Raw genomic sequence first — 14,552 nt, 5'->3', positions numbered from 1 at the left:
CTAAACAAAAAAGTTCCTGAAATCTCAAAAAATCTGTTCTTTTGTGTACATATGACATGTATCTATGAATAATACTTATTTATTTTTTTTTAAAAAAAGTATGTACTATGACTGATCTTTTTCCACCATCAGTCTTAAATCTGAACATCTGAAACGCAGGAAACTGCATAATGTGTTAACATGTAAGTGACGGCCTTAGGCACCCTGTTCTAGCGCACTCCAAGAGCTCTGGCAGACCAGGGAGACAGGGCCACAAGCAAGGCTGGGAACTCCAGCCTCTTCTCTGGCTTAGCAATGAAGGTGAGCAGGTGACCCAGCAGTGCCCAGTCTTTTTCCTGACCCTGTATTTATACTGCTCAGGAAACAACTCTATTTATAGATCTGAACCTTGGCCATTAGGACTTCCAGTTTTCCCCTCCTTTTTGGTCCAAGTAGCAAGATTGACAGACTAATCCACAGCAGAATTAAATGCCCTGCAGGATTCTCCTCCAGACTTTTCCCCACTGAAAGTAGTTTTACTCACAAAAGTCAGTAAAGTATGTACGGTACCCTCTCCTATACTAGTTTTTCCACAAATCCTGGAATACCTCCTCCAGGAGGATGTTAATGCTGGTTTGAAATCCTTACGAAATGCAAATCAGAATGCAAATCACATAAATGGGACTGCAAATTTCTTCTTTAAATCTACTGTAGGAAGCTCTTTATGTACTTCATACAGCAGTGCCCCCTGCTCCATATGCAACACTGGGAAGAAGACAAAGGGTGTATGGGCTAGAAAGATATGGTGGAGATAATCCTTCCTGCCCTTATGGAAGACAGTCACATGAAGCAACGTGACTATCAGAAGGTTGCCAACCCATGTCAGTCTTTTTTAGATCTTTGCTGCTACTCTTCCTTCTTTCCAGACCAAAAGAGGAATTCATTTCTGGTGGAGTGGACTTTCTGCTTAATTATCCAAAGAGTACTTGAGTCAGCTGCATGTCTCTCTAAGGGAAAATTCTCACCTGCTGGGGATGTGCTTCATTCCTAGGAAGCCCTGAGAAGAATACTGAATGAAATTTTCCCAAATAACAAAGTGATCCAGTGTTTTTCTGAGTGTATCTGTTCTTTGGGTGCAAAATGATGGAACGGGTTAGAAACTATGGACCGTACCATCAGGTTAAGAGACCACACTGCCCTAAACAGCAAAGAGGAATCTTTGTTCAGAGAAGCATTTTCAGAGAGCTTATTCAGACAAATACAATTTATCTTTCAAAACCACAGGTGAACAAGTGCAGATCACTTGTAATGCTTCTGAATTCCTTTAAGTCATGAATCAAACAGGAATTTCAAAAACAGGACCCACAGAAAAACAAGTCAAAATCCAAATACATACGGAATTCTCCTACTCAAGCCCCATCCACAAACAAGACATTGTTCAAGATACTGAGAGGCATCCCTGGACGAGCTGAACCTGCACATTGCCCAGAGACCATACAAAGTGCCTTCTGAAAGGCTCAAATGATCACAACTCCTTTTCCATTCTGGGCAGCCGGGTATGTGTGTGGTGGGAATGCCTGCACACTTCCACAGCTCTCTCTACCTTCCCAACAAGACCTTCACCACTGGAGCAAGATGTTTCCTCAGCATTTTAAAATATTTCTAAGTCATTCTTCACAAACTTGAGGGACAGAAACAACTTTGTGAAATCAAGAGATGAAACCCCTGGGCACAAAACAACAATGAAAAAGTGGAGTCGAGCAGCGGCCCCTCCCCGCATCACACAGCCCACACGCTGCTCACAGGAGGGCACACAAGCTCCGGGCATCTGTCAGCTCTCTGTGTTCACTGAAGGAGAAGAGGAAAACCCACAAAATGCAGTCCAGGAAAATCAGTCCCAGAAAAGTGACTTTTGGCACTAGAAGGGCTCAAATTGGGGCCCTGAAGATCAAGTCTCGGCATGCACCGTGCATTAGAAGCTGCAAACATTTATTTGCAAAAGCACCTTCCTTGGCCACAGTATCACTGCATTTGGCTTCAATGCATCAAGGACATGTTTTTAATATCAGGAGGAACTCATTTCAGCTAGTGTTTTACAGAGAAAGACTAAGTAGATTTCACAGTCCTCGCAAAGGTCAACACCACATTAGTCCTCACCATCTGTGGCTTAATTAACTATAGCTTCCTCTGGCTGCTTAGAGGTTTTCTGATAATTTAGGGCACGAATGAGTCCTGTTTACCATGTTCATGCAGTGTGCGCTGTACATCGAAATAAGCGTTTTGTTAGCACTTCAATGGTAGAGGGACCACATTTAAATTCAAAAAATGCAAGTGAAAAATTCAGGGTCTAAAGGGTCTAAAACTTGAACCTTTAGACTTCTTCATTTTTCATGAGTTAATATCATGAAATCAGTTTCTGTAACATAAATCCCTTCTCTCCCTGTCCCCCCCCCCCCCTAATCATTTTTACAAGTGCATGGAACTTCAGCTGCACAGAAATTCAATTTGGATATTGCAGTCTGAAAAACAAGGAGCAAGATATGGCAACATCTGCCTACTGATTGCCCCAACAGTCTTCAGAGAACACTGGCAGCAAAAAGTATTGTTTTTAAAATCTTGATTGCCAAGAATTTATATTAGTCCTCTAATGCCATCTTTTAGAAGATTATTTACTCCTATTAGGAAAAGAAAAATTTTAAAAACCCTTAGTTCCTCCATAACTAGCCTTCCTTTTCTGTTTTCTTCCTCTTTTACCATTCACTGATTGTGTCACCTGACATATCTGATTATATCACTGATCGGTAATCCCTTTCACTGATTGTAACTTTTTAACAAAACCTTCAGTCCTAATAATGTCCTGCTTGACATCAGAAGAAGCAGGAAAACAAACAAACAAACAACAGAACCAAAACATCACCACACAAAACAAAACAGTAACATAAAAACTGGACAGGCAGAACACCAAAGATCTTAACAACATCACCTACTAAATGGCACTATCCCTCAGCCGGGCTACAAGGCTTTTTTTCCAGTGGCAAAACATGAGAATCTACCTAAAACACTGAGAAACTGGTAGTGACTGACGCCCCCAAGGGCACCGCCGAGCCAACGCTGTGCACGACACACAGGCCACACCAAAACCCCACAGAAAAATCATCAAATTTAGCTGAGATGAAAATATACAGCTCTTGTACCACTTCCCCCATCTCTCTAGCCGCACACAGGCACAAAGCCCTGGTAAACAGTGCGCTCCTTATTCCCGGCTGCCAAGTGAAAGGCGGCGCAGCTGCCAGGCCGCTGCAGCTGGCGGGCAGGGGCCAGCGGGGGTGCCGTGCCGGGCCCGCAGCACCCTGCCGGGACACAGCCACCCGCCTGCCCGGCACCGCACACCCACCTCCCGACAGCGGCACCGCTGCACGCTAACGCCCAGCTGCAACAAGGATAGATAGAAAGTTTTTTGGGGAGACCGTAACTTCCAGTTTACCTTAAACGGCTTTGTCTGAGCAGAGAGAAGAGGCTTAGGCTTACCAGGCGACGCTCGCGCTTTCTATGTAAACCCAGCCCACACTTGACCTATTTTCTGCTGTTCTGAGCACACGGTCACAATTTACCTCATTCAAACCCGGCAGCTGCTGGGCTACATCTGAACCAGTTAAGTCAAGCTTGAAGGCACAACCCTGACCCCGACACCAGAAACAAAGTGGGGCTGAGGGCAGCCCTGCCCACACGTGTGCCGGGGCATGTGGACCGGGGGGGACAGCAGGGATCACTAACCCTGCCCAACTAGGGGCCCTGAACACATTGTCCAGAAAAGAACCAACATTTACAGACATTTCGGACCACAAACATTTAAGATTAGGGGTTATTTTCAGTGTCTAACAGCAACAACTACGCCTCTGTAAGCAGAAAATTAAAACTACAAGACTAAAAATTCAATAATTTTCCAGCTGTCAGTAAACTTGACATTTCTCAGGAAAAGCTATCAACAATTTTTCTTTTGCTTCCCACTCTTACCTATGCCTAATACTACTCCCCACACACTACTCCTCCTTTCCTCATTTCACCTGTTCAATAGTTAAAGAGTTGACACCAATTTTACAATTTTAATTATCAGGTCTGGGAATTAGGGGAGCAGGGCTGCGCACACTCCTCCAAGTCATGATTTCAGGCTTGAAGAAGCATCACTGCACCAATTAGTTCAGTTCTGGAAGAATAATTCACACACCTAAGAACACCAGAAAAATTCTATTAATTTAAATAAGATTATGCATTGGAAAATATAAAGTTAGGAATATAAACATACAGAAAAAAGTCTGACTCGTAGTCTAATATTTTCCCTGATTTCAACTCACAAACTCAAAAATAGAGAGATCTTTTCCTTCCCATAAGACTACCAGTGTCTGAGGTGAAATGGGCATGCTGGAAAACTCGCTTTTTTACAAGTCAGTTTGTCATTCCTGTATCTCTAGATAAGAATCAGGCACAAAAGGGAAGCAGGAGCAGCAGACAGAACAACCACGGAGCCACCGATGGATAAGCAGAATCAAACCTGGGCCAGGCAGATATTGTCACAAAACAACCTAAAAACTGCTCTAGTGACTTCTAGAACAGTTTTGCATTTGAAAACAGATTACAAAAAAAATTGATGACCCTTATGCTCATGGGTTATGTCACCCTCTCTTTGAGCAGCTGGGACAAAGTGCTGTCACCGTAATACAAATCTGGGTCCTGATCTGATTTACAGATTAGGAAGAAAACGGGAAAACTACTTGGTTTGACTGAGAGAGACAGAAAGCAAAATCTCCCGGAGTGACAGATGTATTTTTTTAGCCTCTGATCTGAAGACTTCCCCAAGCAAGCGGCTCTCGCCCACAAACCCGGTAGGCTGTCAGCTTCCCCTCAGCACTGCAGTGACCATTTTCTGTACCACTTACATTCTTCTCCGCGCACAAACAAATCAAAGGCCAAGTGAATACCACTGCTTCATGTCCATCTTCTCCCTCATCTTGATGACACAGCCATATGCTTGCTTTTCTTTCGTCTTCCACTGAGTCACATTTCCTTCCCCTTCCTCAATGCAGGCTCCATATATTTATCACCACCATCTCAGCAAGATGCAACTGTCCTAATTTTGCATTTTATCTACTCCTAAGAGAATCAGGGAGGGAGCACTGGGCCTACCCTACTCAGCCAGTAACTCCCAAGTCATGTGGTGATACCAGAACAAGCCTTTGAGCCACTTACCAAACAACTCAGTGCCACTATGGGAAAATACACCTCAAAGTGCAGACACTTCCCTGAAGCAAGCAATTAGCAAAGCGAAGCTGATGCTAACAAGGAGAGCAGCTGAGCGAGTAGATCGGAGAAAAATCTTTTGTACATTGATATTAAAATTTAAACTGAGCCCCAGACACCCTATGAATTGTGAGCAGCTTTTAAAAGGTATCCAACAACCTCCCAAATCATATCAGCTGAAGGACATGCTGTATGGATTGAGGCAAGAGATCAGTTCTTGCTCAGAGATTGACCATTTACAGAAGACGCATCGTCCCTGTATCAGGGAAAGAAGTTACTTGCAGCAGCTTGAACTGGCGGAGTTGGAAGCTGCATACCACCACCACGTAATGACAGACCGGATAGTTCATCTCTTATCTCATGGCAGCTATCTCCACCAAATCTTTTATCAGCTGAATTACTCAGCAACACAGTATTCTTTGACAAGACTACTGATAACTAAGAGCTTACTGTATTAAAGAGCAAAGGTCTCTCAATTCAGATCTGCAGAAAACTGTAAAATGCTTTCCAACATGTGGCAGGCTGGCAACAGCTCCCAGAATTAACACCACCTCCTAGAAACGTGCTCCAAAGCGTCTCACTCTTGAGTCTGACTCTGCTCTGTAATTTGAACTACCACCAACTTCGATCACCAGCAGTCACACAGCTACCTCCCCTCTTCTGCAAAAGTCTTCAATCCTGTTTATGAAATCTGAACTCTCCAAGAACATACAACTTTCCAGCTCCTTTCCTCCAAAAGTTCATGAGGATTATGCGCAGAATAGAAATCCTCCCTGGTAATGAAAGTATCTTTTTTCTTTTTTTTGTGAATAGGAAAGAGTACATTGGGCATGTTCAGAATGTTCTTGAAAGCCAACTTCAGTGCACTTTGGTCCACTCATTTACTATAACATTACTGTTTTATTTTCAAGTGGCTTTCCAGGTTTTGTTTGAAAACATGTTTCTTAGAATAGTGGTACATAACAGTGTCAGTCAACATGCTGAAGATTTGAAAGTAGTTCAGAATAAAATGCATTTCTCTCACATTTTAAACAAGTCCTGCTGTATTTGCACAGAGCTTTTCAAAGTTAATTGCCAATCGGATTTAGGGCAGTACTGCACAGAAGCAACGCATCTGTGTTGGGAAAACAATTTGCACATTTTCTTGCAGCATTTCATTCAGAAGAACAAACTTCTCTGGTCTTCGGGATGCAATACAGAGAGTCTTCAACCATCTGGCTGAGCACACGACAGGGAGCCCATCGCTCTGCAAAAATGGAAATGCTGCCTCACGTCCAAAGTGGCATCAGGAAGCAACACAGCCATCACTGGGTGCTTATGTTTCTGCTAAGAGCTCTGTTCTGACCTGCTGGAGCCATTTTAGGAATTTTCCCTATAAATAACAGAGGTCTGACCAGCTGGGATGTATATCATATTTGGATTAACACTACAGCCCTCTGCAACTCCAGAGAAAGCAGTGGCTGTGCCTTTTATAGAACAGATGAATGATGGTCTTGCAAAGATGAGAAAGATTAAATTGCTAATCAGAAAATAGGGACATTTCAGTTGTTGCTACAATAAGCTCTTTGGGTTAAACTTAGGAAAGTCATTCAGTGTTTAAAATTGATACAATGCTCATCTATTTCACAACAATTTTCTATCGATAAATCTACTAGCACACCAAACAAAAAAATTTAGCCACCAGTCTTATGCATCCTGAAATCTGCTTTAACCTGATTTTGTATGTTGCATACCAAAGTGGTGTGGAGTAATGAAAAGAAGATAACAAAAGGGAAGAAAATATTCACGCTGTGTAAAAACCCAGCCTCTACAGTTGAAATATAATTTCTAAACTGTATGCTTAAAGGTCACCACTAAAATAATAAAGCAGAATGTTTTGTAAGATGCACATACATTACTGTGCTTCAAACCTACTTGCTCAGCAAAAGCATTCTAAAATACTACTGCCAGCAATGTTGGCAGACACGCACAAGAAGAGGGAGATGCAGGGGAAAAACAGGAATAGTTTATTTTAAGTCCATTCAAAAGACAGGAAATGTTTGCTAGATTGAAGTGGGGGAGAAATCACTATTTACAAACAATGGTAGTAAAAAGCCCCTTATAACTATACTTAATTAGGTAGTATACCATTGAAAAGAAACGATGTTTGATAAGGAAATGTATACATCAATCCCTCTACATCAAAATACTGCATTTTTTATTAGCAAAGTTATTCCGATGTTTAAGAGAATAGTAAGATTCATACTTGGGTTTAAATAAGAAAAAAAAAATCAAGTCTGTATCAAATTACTGGAGTTTCTTCCCAGATGTCTGGCCTGGAAAAGGAATTCCATACACACACCTGGAACTGCTCTCAGTCTCCACTAACTGCAGCCTCCTGAAGGCTTTGGAGCAGTTCTCATGAAGCACTAACCCTACACCACAAATTAGTACTTCTATTAGGTGGAATTTCAAAAATACACTTTGTAAGAAGAAGTTCTAGAGTAGCAGCCCTGAACAAAGCCGTGTTGTCTCAGAGGAAGGAACGAGAGCAAACCAACGCAGGAGCACATCAGCAAAGTGAGTTATTCTGTTTATAGCATCGAGCTAAATGTTAATCCTGGTAAGAACACATTTCAATGACCTGAACTTCGTACTCATTTCCCTCCCTGGCTAAGCACTCCCATGCAATGACTGGGGGATTTTACCCTCATTCATGATTCAGAGGTTCCCCAAACCACCAAGGATTCCCAATCACAACATACAGCAACCATTTGAGAAAACGAGGACATACTGGCAAAGCACCATCTGCTTATGAAAAAGTGAACCAGACTTCACTAGGAGCTGACTTCGTGTATGGATTATGAAAACAATGTTGGTCAACAACATAGGAAAAAACTTTAAACTTTCATCTTTAGCAAATCACATGTGAAGACTGAAAATTCAAGGACACAGAACCGAGAAGAAGGCACCCTTCTCTTACTACTGAGTGGTATTTTCCATGGGCTTTTACTGGTGAAAAAAGTAATCATTTATGATAAAACACAGAAGTTCCTTACCCCAAAACACTGATGGATTTGTAAATTCAGTAATTCCAAGACTGCTTCTGAGAAGTACTAAGATACTTCAGTGATCTTCAAAGGAGAAACAAGCTTTGTTCTATCTGTTCCGTTTTTAATTTCTAACGTTTAAGTTATTTATTTCAATGTTATCTCCTGAAGTAGGACTAATGAAGTCAAACAATTTAACCAACTGTGATTTTTGAAAAATTGTGGGAAGAGTCAAACAAGTTCCTCCACAAAAGTCGAAGGAAACCTTTTTTCTTATGGACCTGAGACACACCTGTGCTGTAGCAACCTCAGCTTATCCCAGGGACCTCACAACTCCCTTCCCTTCCTCCTCGTGTACTTTCCCACGGCCCTCAGCAGCTCCACCTGAGCCCCCTCCTACTACCTGGAAGAGCGACGCTATTTGTGGCAGCTCCAGCGCCCACCTGCTGACGGCCTCCCCTCTGCACTGCTCATTCCCTCAGGCTTGGCAGACCTGGAAGAGCTCCACTCCTGCGGCAAACCCTCCGAGAGACAAAGATGTGCCTAGAGACCCTATTTCTTAGGAGACCAAGGTAAAATAGAAACGTGCAATTTCATTCCACCTATTTTGGGAATAAAGACAGATGAAGCCCTCAGGGAAGTGGGGCTCTTTTTCAAAGTGAGGCACAAATACAGGCTATGGGGAGATGTACATATCTCTCCTGCTCAACGAATGGAGGGTGCCAACCAACCCCTCCTCCCTTATTTCTCTCTTCTGTCCCACACGTGTAACCAGGAGCGAGAACTGGAATGAGTCATCTGACCCACTTCTAGCTGGATGCTGCCTTTTGCTTCCCCTCACGTTGGAACCGTACACCTAAACACAGAAGTATCGATAACAAGCTGTTTAGACCATCGTTCTTTACAATGCTGCCAGAGAAGCCAGCTGGACTGCTTATGGGTGGTCCAGACACCAGAGACTTGGGAAAGAACAGAAACAGCTCTTAAAGACAATACTGAAAAGAGTTAAAGATGCAGAAAGGTGCGTGTGCCTGTCAGCCGTGAGGGAGGTGGGAGGTGAGCACAAGATGTGGCCAGCACCCTGAGCGGCTTCTTCCAACCTCAAAGGGTGGGACCAACCCAAAAGCTCCTGCCCCCCTGGTCAGTGGAGGGGAAAGTTTATGGGAAAAGCAATTTTCAGCTGCAGTAACTATTTTTAAGCCTGAAGTTTAAAGTAAGAGAAGTCCAAAAGATGAGTGCACATATGATTATGGGGAGCTTAAAATACAGACAGAAAAATATTATTTTATCCCTGTTTCAAGACGTTTAAAGAATTCTTAATGTGTCTTTACTTACACAAGCCACGTTACATGACTGGCTTGCTCTTATGAGCAAACAAGTAATGAAATCCAAAAGCATCCAGGCCTGACGTACCCAATGCCTGCCCGTAATAAACAGAAATGGACAGTGTCAAGAGTTGCACAATGCCCTTTTCCCAAGCCTTACCTTCATGGCATATAGAACTGGAATTTGTAGTAGATCAAGTAAGATTAGCACAGGATTAGATCCTGAATCCGAGGTACCTGTTTCATGATCAGTGAGAAAGTTTATTATTATTTCACCCACCTTGAAGGTGTGTTAGACATTTGACCTGTCAGCTCTCAGACATGCAATGCACATTTAGAAAAAGAGCAAAGTACACAAGCCTGTCACTGTGCATGTAACACCTCCCACGGGGGATTTCTCAGTGCCCTATCTCTACATCTGCAACCTTCGGCACAGCGGTAGACAGGCAGACCTTACTGTTTGGAAATACTAAGGCAAGCGGGCTTGTCTTAAAAAACAGTTGTTCCGAACGAGAACATGAATAAGTAGGGTGGATCCAAGATAGAGGAGAGATTCCACCACAGAGAGGAACTGAAGTGTGTTCTTGATACATTCTTTGCAGATTTGTTTGGTTTTTAACCCAATATGCAGGATGACTTTTCAAAAAGCACAACCTTCCACTGCCCCTCTTTGCAGGAAGTTTAATGACTGTGATAGAACTTAATTTAAATGTTTTGCCTAGGCTCAGCTGTACAAGTTCTAGTGGCGTGTGCTCACAAATCCTTTGGGAATATATTATCACACATACACAAAAAACATGTACGTTTAGAAATATTACAAGAAATAATATTACAAAGAAATATTACCCCCTGCTCTGCCTGACCCAGACACACAGCTGAAATGCACTGACTGCTCAAGCACAGTCTTTCCATAAGTGTATTTTATTACAGAAAAACACGATATAAGCCACTTTTTGTTATTCTTTATTTGCTTTTCTACAGTATAATTCAGTTGACTCCAGCTGCTTCAGCCAGTAACAGCAGAATCACACACTAGTGACGGGTACTGCCAAACACCACCCAGACAAAAACACCACACTGATGAGCTCACACATACCATATGCTGAGCTTTAATGCTTCACATCCCCATCTATAGTCCTTCAAGTAAACTACAATGCTTACACAAATTACGGCATGATCAGCTTTGCTGCTGCTCAACTTGCTATGTGTATTGTAATGAATAAGCACGTAGCTGTCACAGAATAGTGCAAGCAACTTATAGATAACCATTTCTGTTTAATTATTTTATTTAGGTCACACTTGTAATTACTTAAGCTTACTGTAGTTTTGGTTAAAATATTTTAGTAGCAAACATATTTGAAAGGGTGTTCCTTGTCAACCTATAACAAGAGCCACTATAAAACCTCCCAGTTGTCAATTTTTATTTAATCACAGAATATACGTAATCTACTATGAACGCAAACTAGAAAAATAGTAAGGACCCGACATACACATCCCATTTCATGACAAAGTTTCATACAGATACTAGTTTGACACAGCAAATGCACGTTGTAAATTCCACGTCCTGCAAAAGACACCATTTTCATCTCATTGCTAAGCAAAGGACCGTGGCCAATGTTCAAATCCGCTTTCTCCTCGAGATCCACTTGTCACCACCATAAAAAGAACTACATGACTAAACGGTCTGACCATCCCAGATTAATGAATGAATCATTCTCGGTCACCCAAGTTTCACGTAGACAATACTGTTTGTATCCTCTATGAAGCAACACAGATAAAAGCCACCGGAAACCAGTTGTAGGTTGGTGTTTAAGGCACCACACATACAGAATCCAAGCAAGTTTTACAGAGAAGGGCAGGATTCAAAGCACTACACATGTAAGGGAAAAGGAAAAATCACACAGCACATTCAGCTCAAGAATAAATTCGCTGACAAGTGTTAATACATGCTATAGAAAACCTCGTGAAGATATGAAAAAATGGAAAAAGGCTCTTGCAGTGCAGCTGCGTACCCTACTTTTAATAACTATATTCATCTAGCTCTGACGAAGGTTGTTGAATCTCTTAACAACTGAAACATGTTTATTTATGCAAAGAGCAGCCATGGCATGGGAATCCATGGTTCACAATTCCCCAGCGAGTCCTGCCAAAGTCTTGTTACTCTCGTTGTGGAAGAACCACTTCTGGTAAGACAGTAATTTAGCTCTTTGCCTACTCAAACTTTGTTTTTCCTGCCAAGACTAAAAGGATGTCAAGTGTGCTGTTTTCTTCGCCTTGAGCAGCTGTCACCTTTAAAGTGGACAGCAGCACCTTCTTCATTAAGCCCAACAGTTACGTTGAACAGCCCTATGGTTTTTGATCAGAACCAATCTGAGCAGAATTCATACCAAATGCTCGTCTGCTGCCCATTACTAGGTATTACATGTGTATGCAATGATGGGAAAAATTACTCAGTAGTTAAGAATTGTATCTGAAGTGAAATGGACTCTTCCCACACAGATTCAAACTTTGTTTATTTTGGCAGAAAGGTACTGGAATTTTGGGCACTAATAGCAAAATGCAATAAAAAAGTGTTTAGATCACCATAGTCTCTAAGGACTTCATATTGAAAACATACAGCCATGAGAGCTTAAACCAAAAACTAAACATGTTTAGAAAGACTCAAAGCTAACTCATCTCTGCAAAGAACAGTCCTCAGTTCCATCTTCTGCTCAAAAGCAGGTTAACAGTATTTCAGACCAAACAAGGGAGCAAAAAGGCCATTTTTTCTTTTTAGAGAAGCAGATTTTCACAGGAAGTTTACCGAAGATTTATCTACAACCTGTTTTCATTGCAAAGAAAAGGACGGCCTGCCAGAAAGAACGTACAAGTAAAAACTACCTTACATTAAGTGATTGAAGGCTAGGAACAGGATTTCCAGCATTAACAAAAAAATAACAAGCAAAGCAAATAAATAGATCAAGTTAATACTGCCAGCACACTGCTGGTACATAATTCAGTTAGCATCTTTTAAAAACTAGGTTCTGTTCTCTTAAAGACGTTATCATTCACCAGAGTTCTGATCTGTACGATTAAGTCTGAAAACCTGGCAATGAGACATTGCTAGCCCTGCAAAGACACATGCCTATGAAAGCCATTTCTAAAACTTCTTATAATTGTTCAAATACGGAAACCTTTATTTGATGAAAGCTCAATATTACTTTACGTAGCTACACTTGAGATTTGAGCATTATTCAATTAAGATGCAAATTCTGGATGCCTTAATACTTAAAAGGAATCTGTCAGCAGCCTTTTTGTCACGTTTAAACAAAAAGACAATTTAGCTATCTCTTGTCACCAAACTACTCCTGACTGACAGATCAGTAGCCTCCATCTCAAGCTGTTTGCTCCGAGAGAGGGAAAACAACCTGATCTCACACACACAGTTGCCCTCTATGTGTAAAAAACGGAGGCCAAGAACCAGGGAGAGCAAGCTTGTATCTGGAACTGTTCTTCACAAGCTGCTGCTTTGTCCCAGTTTTTGCTCAACACCTCTTTAAAAACTCCAGTTGCTAATGCTGTTAATTACAGTATTATCTACCAAGATATTACAAAGTCAGCTGTTCGTATGACACATTTTTTAAAATGACACCTTCAATTTGTATGCACCTTCTCAAATCAAGGTGCTTCTGTGTCTAATACTGTATCAGTAAATACTCCTTAAAGTGAAGGGCCTAAAAGACATATAGCATCACTATGTTACTGCCAGCGAGGCCTGGCAATAGGATTGTTTTCCAAAAGGCAGCCCTTCTCATGTAGTCAATTCGTTCTGCTCAGCTCATCTTGTAAGAAATGATCCATTGCCAAAAGGAGACTGATTACCGTTACTGGAGTGAACATTATCAGAGACATGATCTTGATACATCTCAGGCAAAGGACAGGCCCTAGCACCAGTATTTCCTTTGTGAAATGAATCTGGAAGACTGCAGCTGGACTCTGAGGGTGAATTTACACTTCACAGCTCAGCTGATTTAAGAGGTCGCTGCTGCCAAAGGAGGATATCCCGCTCCGCGTTGCGTCACCCTGCGCCCTCCCCGAGGAAGCCACAGCGCTCACTGCACCCTGCGCTAATCCAGCTCAGCTCACTAACACCATGGGCTTTTTTTACCTCCCCCCCTGGCTCTTGAAAATCAAGGTTGTGCTGGTTTAGAAGGCTGAAGGCACTAGCGTGGGATCTGATGGTGGGAATCGGCCTTTGCGGCAGAGCCAAGCTGCTCCAGCAGCTCAAGTTGGAACACGCAACATCACCCTGACAAGAAGCGTTGAACTCGTTTGGCTTCCCCACCACAGACACACAAAAGCACCAGCCCTTCCACGAACTGAACCTCCCTCTCCTTTCCCCAGGATTCTCTCTCTGTCGCTTCTCTTTTTCTAGCTCTATATTTGGTACTGGGGAAAAAAAAAACATCTTGGTGAAGGAGGAGAGAAGAAGGGGTGTCGGGACAAAATTACATAGCATTTATTCAGGGCCATCTGTTATTCTAAGTCTCAAAGTACTATTTCTGTATCACTGCAGTGTACCAACCCAGCCATAAGAAAGAATTTATGGCTATTCTAATTGCAATCAGTTCAGTTCAAGTATCAAATATTCTTCTATTTGTCAGAGAAGAGATTTTTGGAGCGGGGAGGGGGAAGGGTGCACAGGGAGGAGGAGGAAATAATTTTTTCTCTTGTTCTTTAAATACACATATATTCATGCATTTCTAACTAGCGAAAAATACATTTAAATCAAGAATACTGAAAATTTTAGCAGGCTCAGAAACGACAGCACAAAAGTGGTTTTTCTTTTTAAGAAACTAACAGTTTCTGCTACACATTCTCAAGAAAACAGTCAGATATCCCTGCAGTAGGGCAAAGACCTAGAAATGAAAGACCAGCTTCAGAA

The 14,552-nt window shown here is 42.0% G+C and overlaps 1 protein-coding gene across 3 annotated transcripts in view; it reads right to left on the bottom strand.

Moving 5' to 3' along the window:
* Positions 1 to 14,552, bottom strand: part of JMJD1C (jumonji domain containing 1C) — a 61,911-nt gene that overhangs the window by 41,689 nt on the left and 5,670 nt on the right. The gene's annotated exons all lie outside the window — the stretch shown is intronic.

Source organism: Nesoenas mayeri (genome assembly GCF_963082525.1).
Source record: "Nesoenas mayeri genome assembly, chromosome: 7".
NCBI classification, from domain to species: Eukaryota; Metazoa; Chordata; class Aves; order Columbiformes; family Columbidae; genus Nesoenas; species Nesoenas mayeri.
Note: the sequence above shows the minus strand (reverse complement) of the source record. Positions and strands in the feature narration are given on the sequence as shown.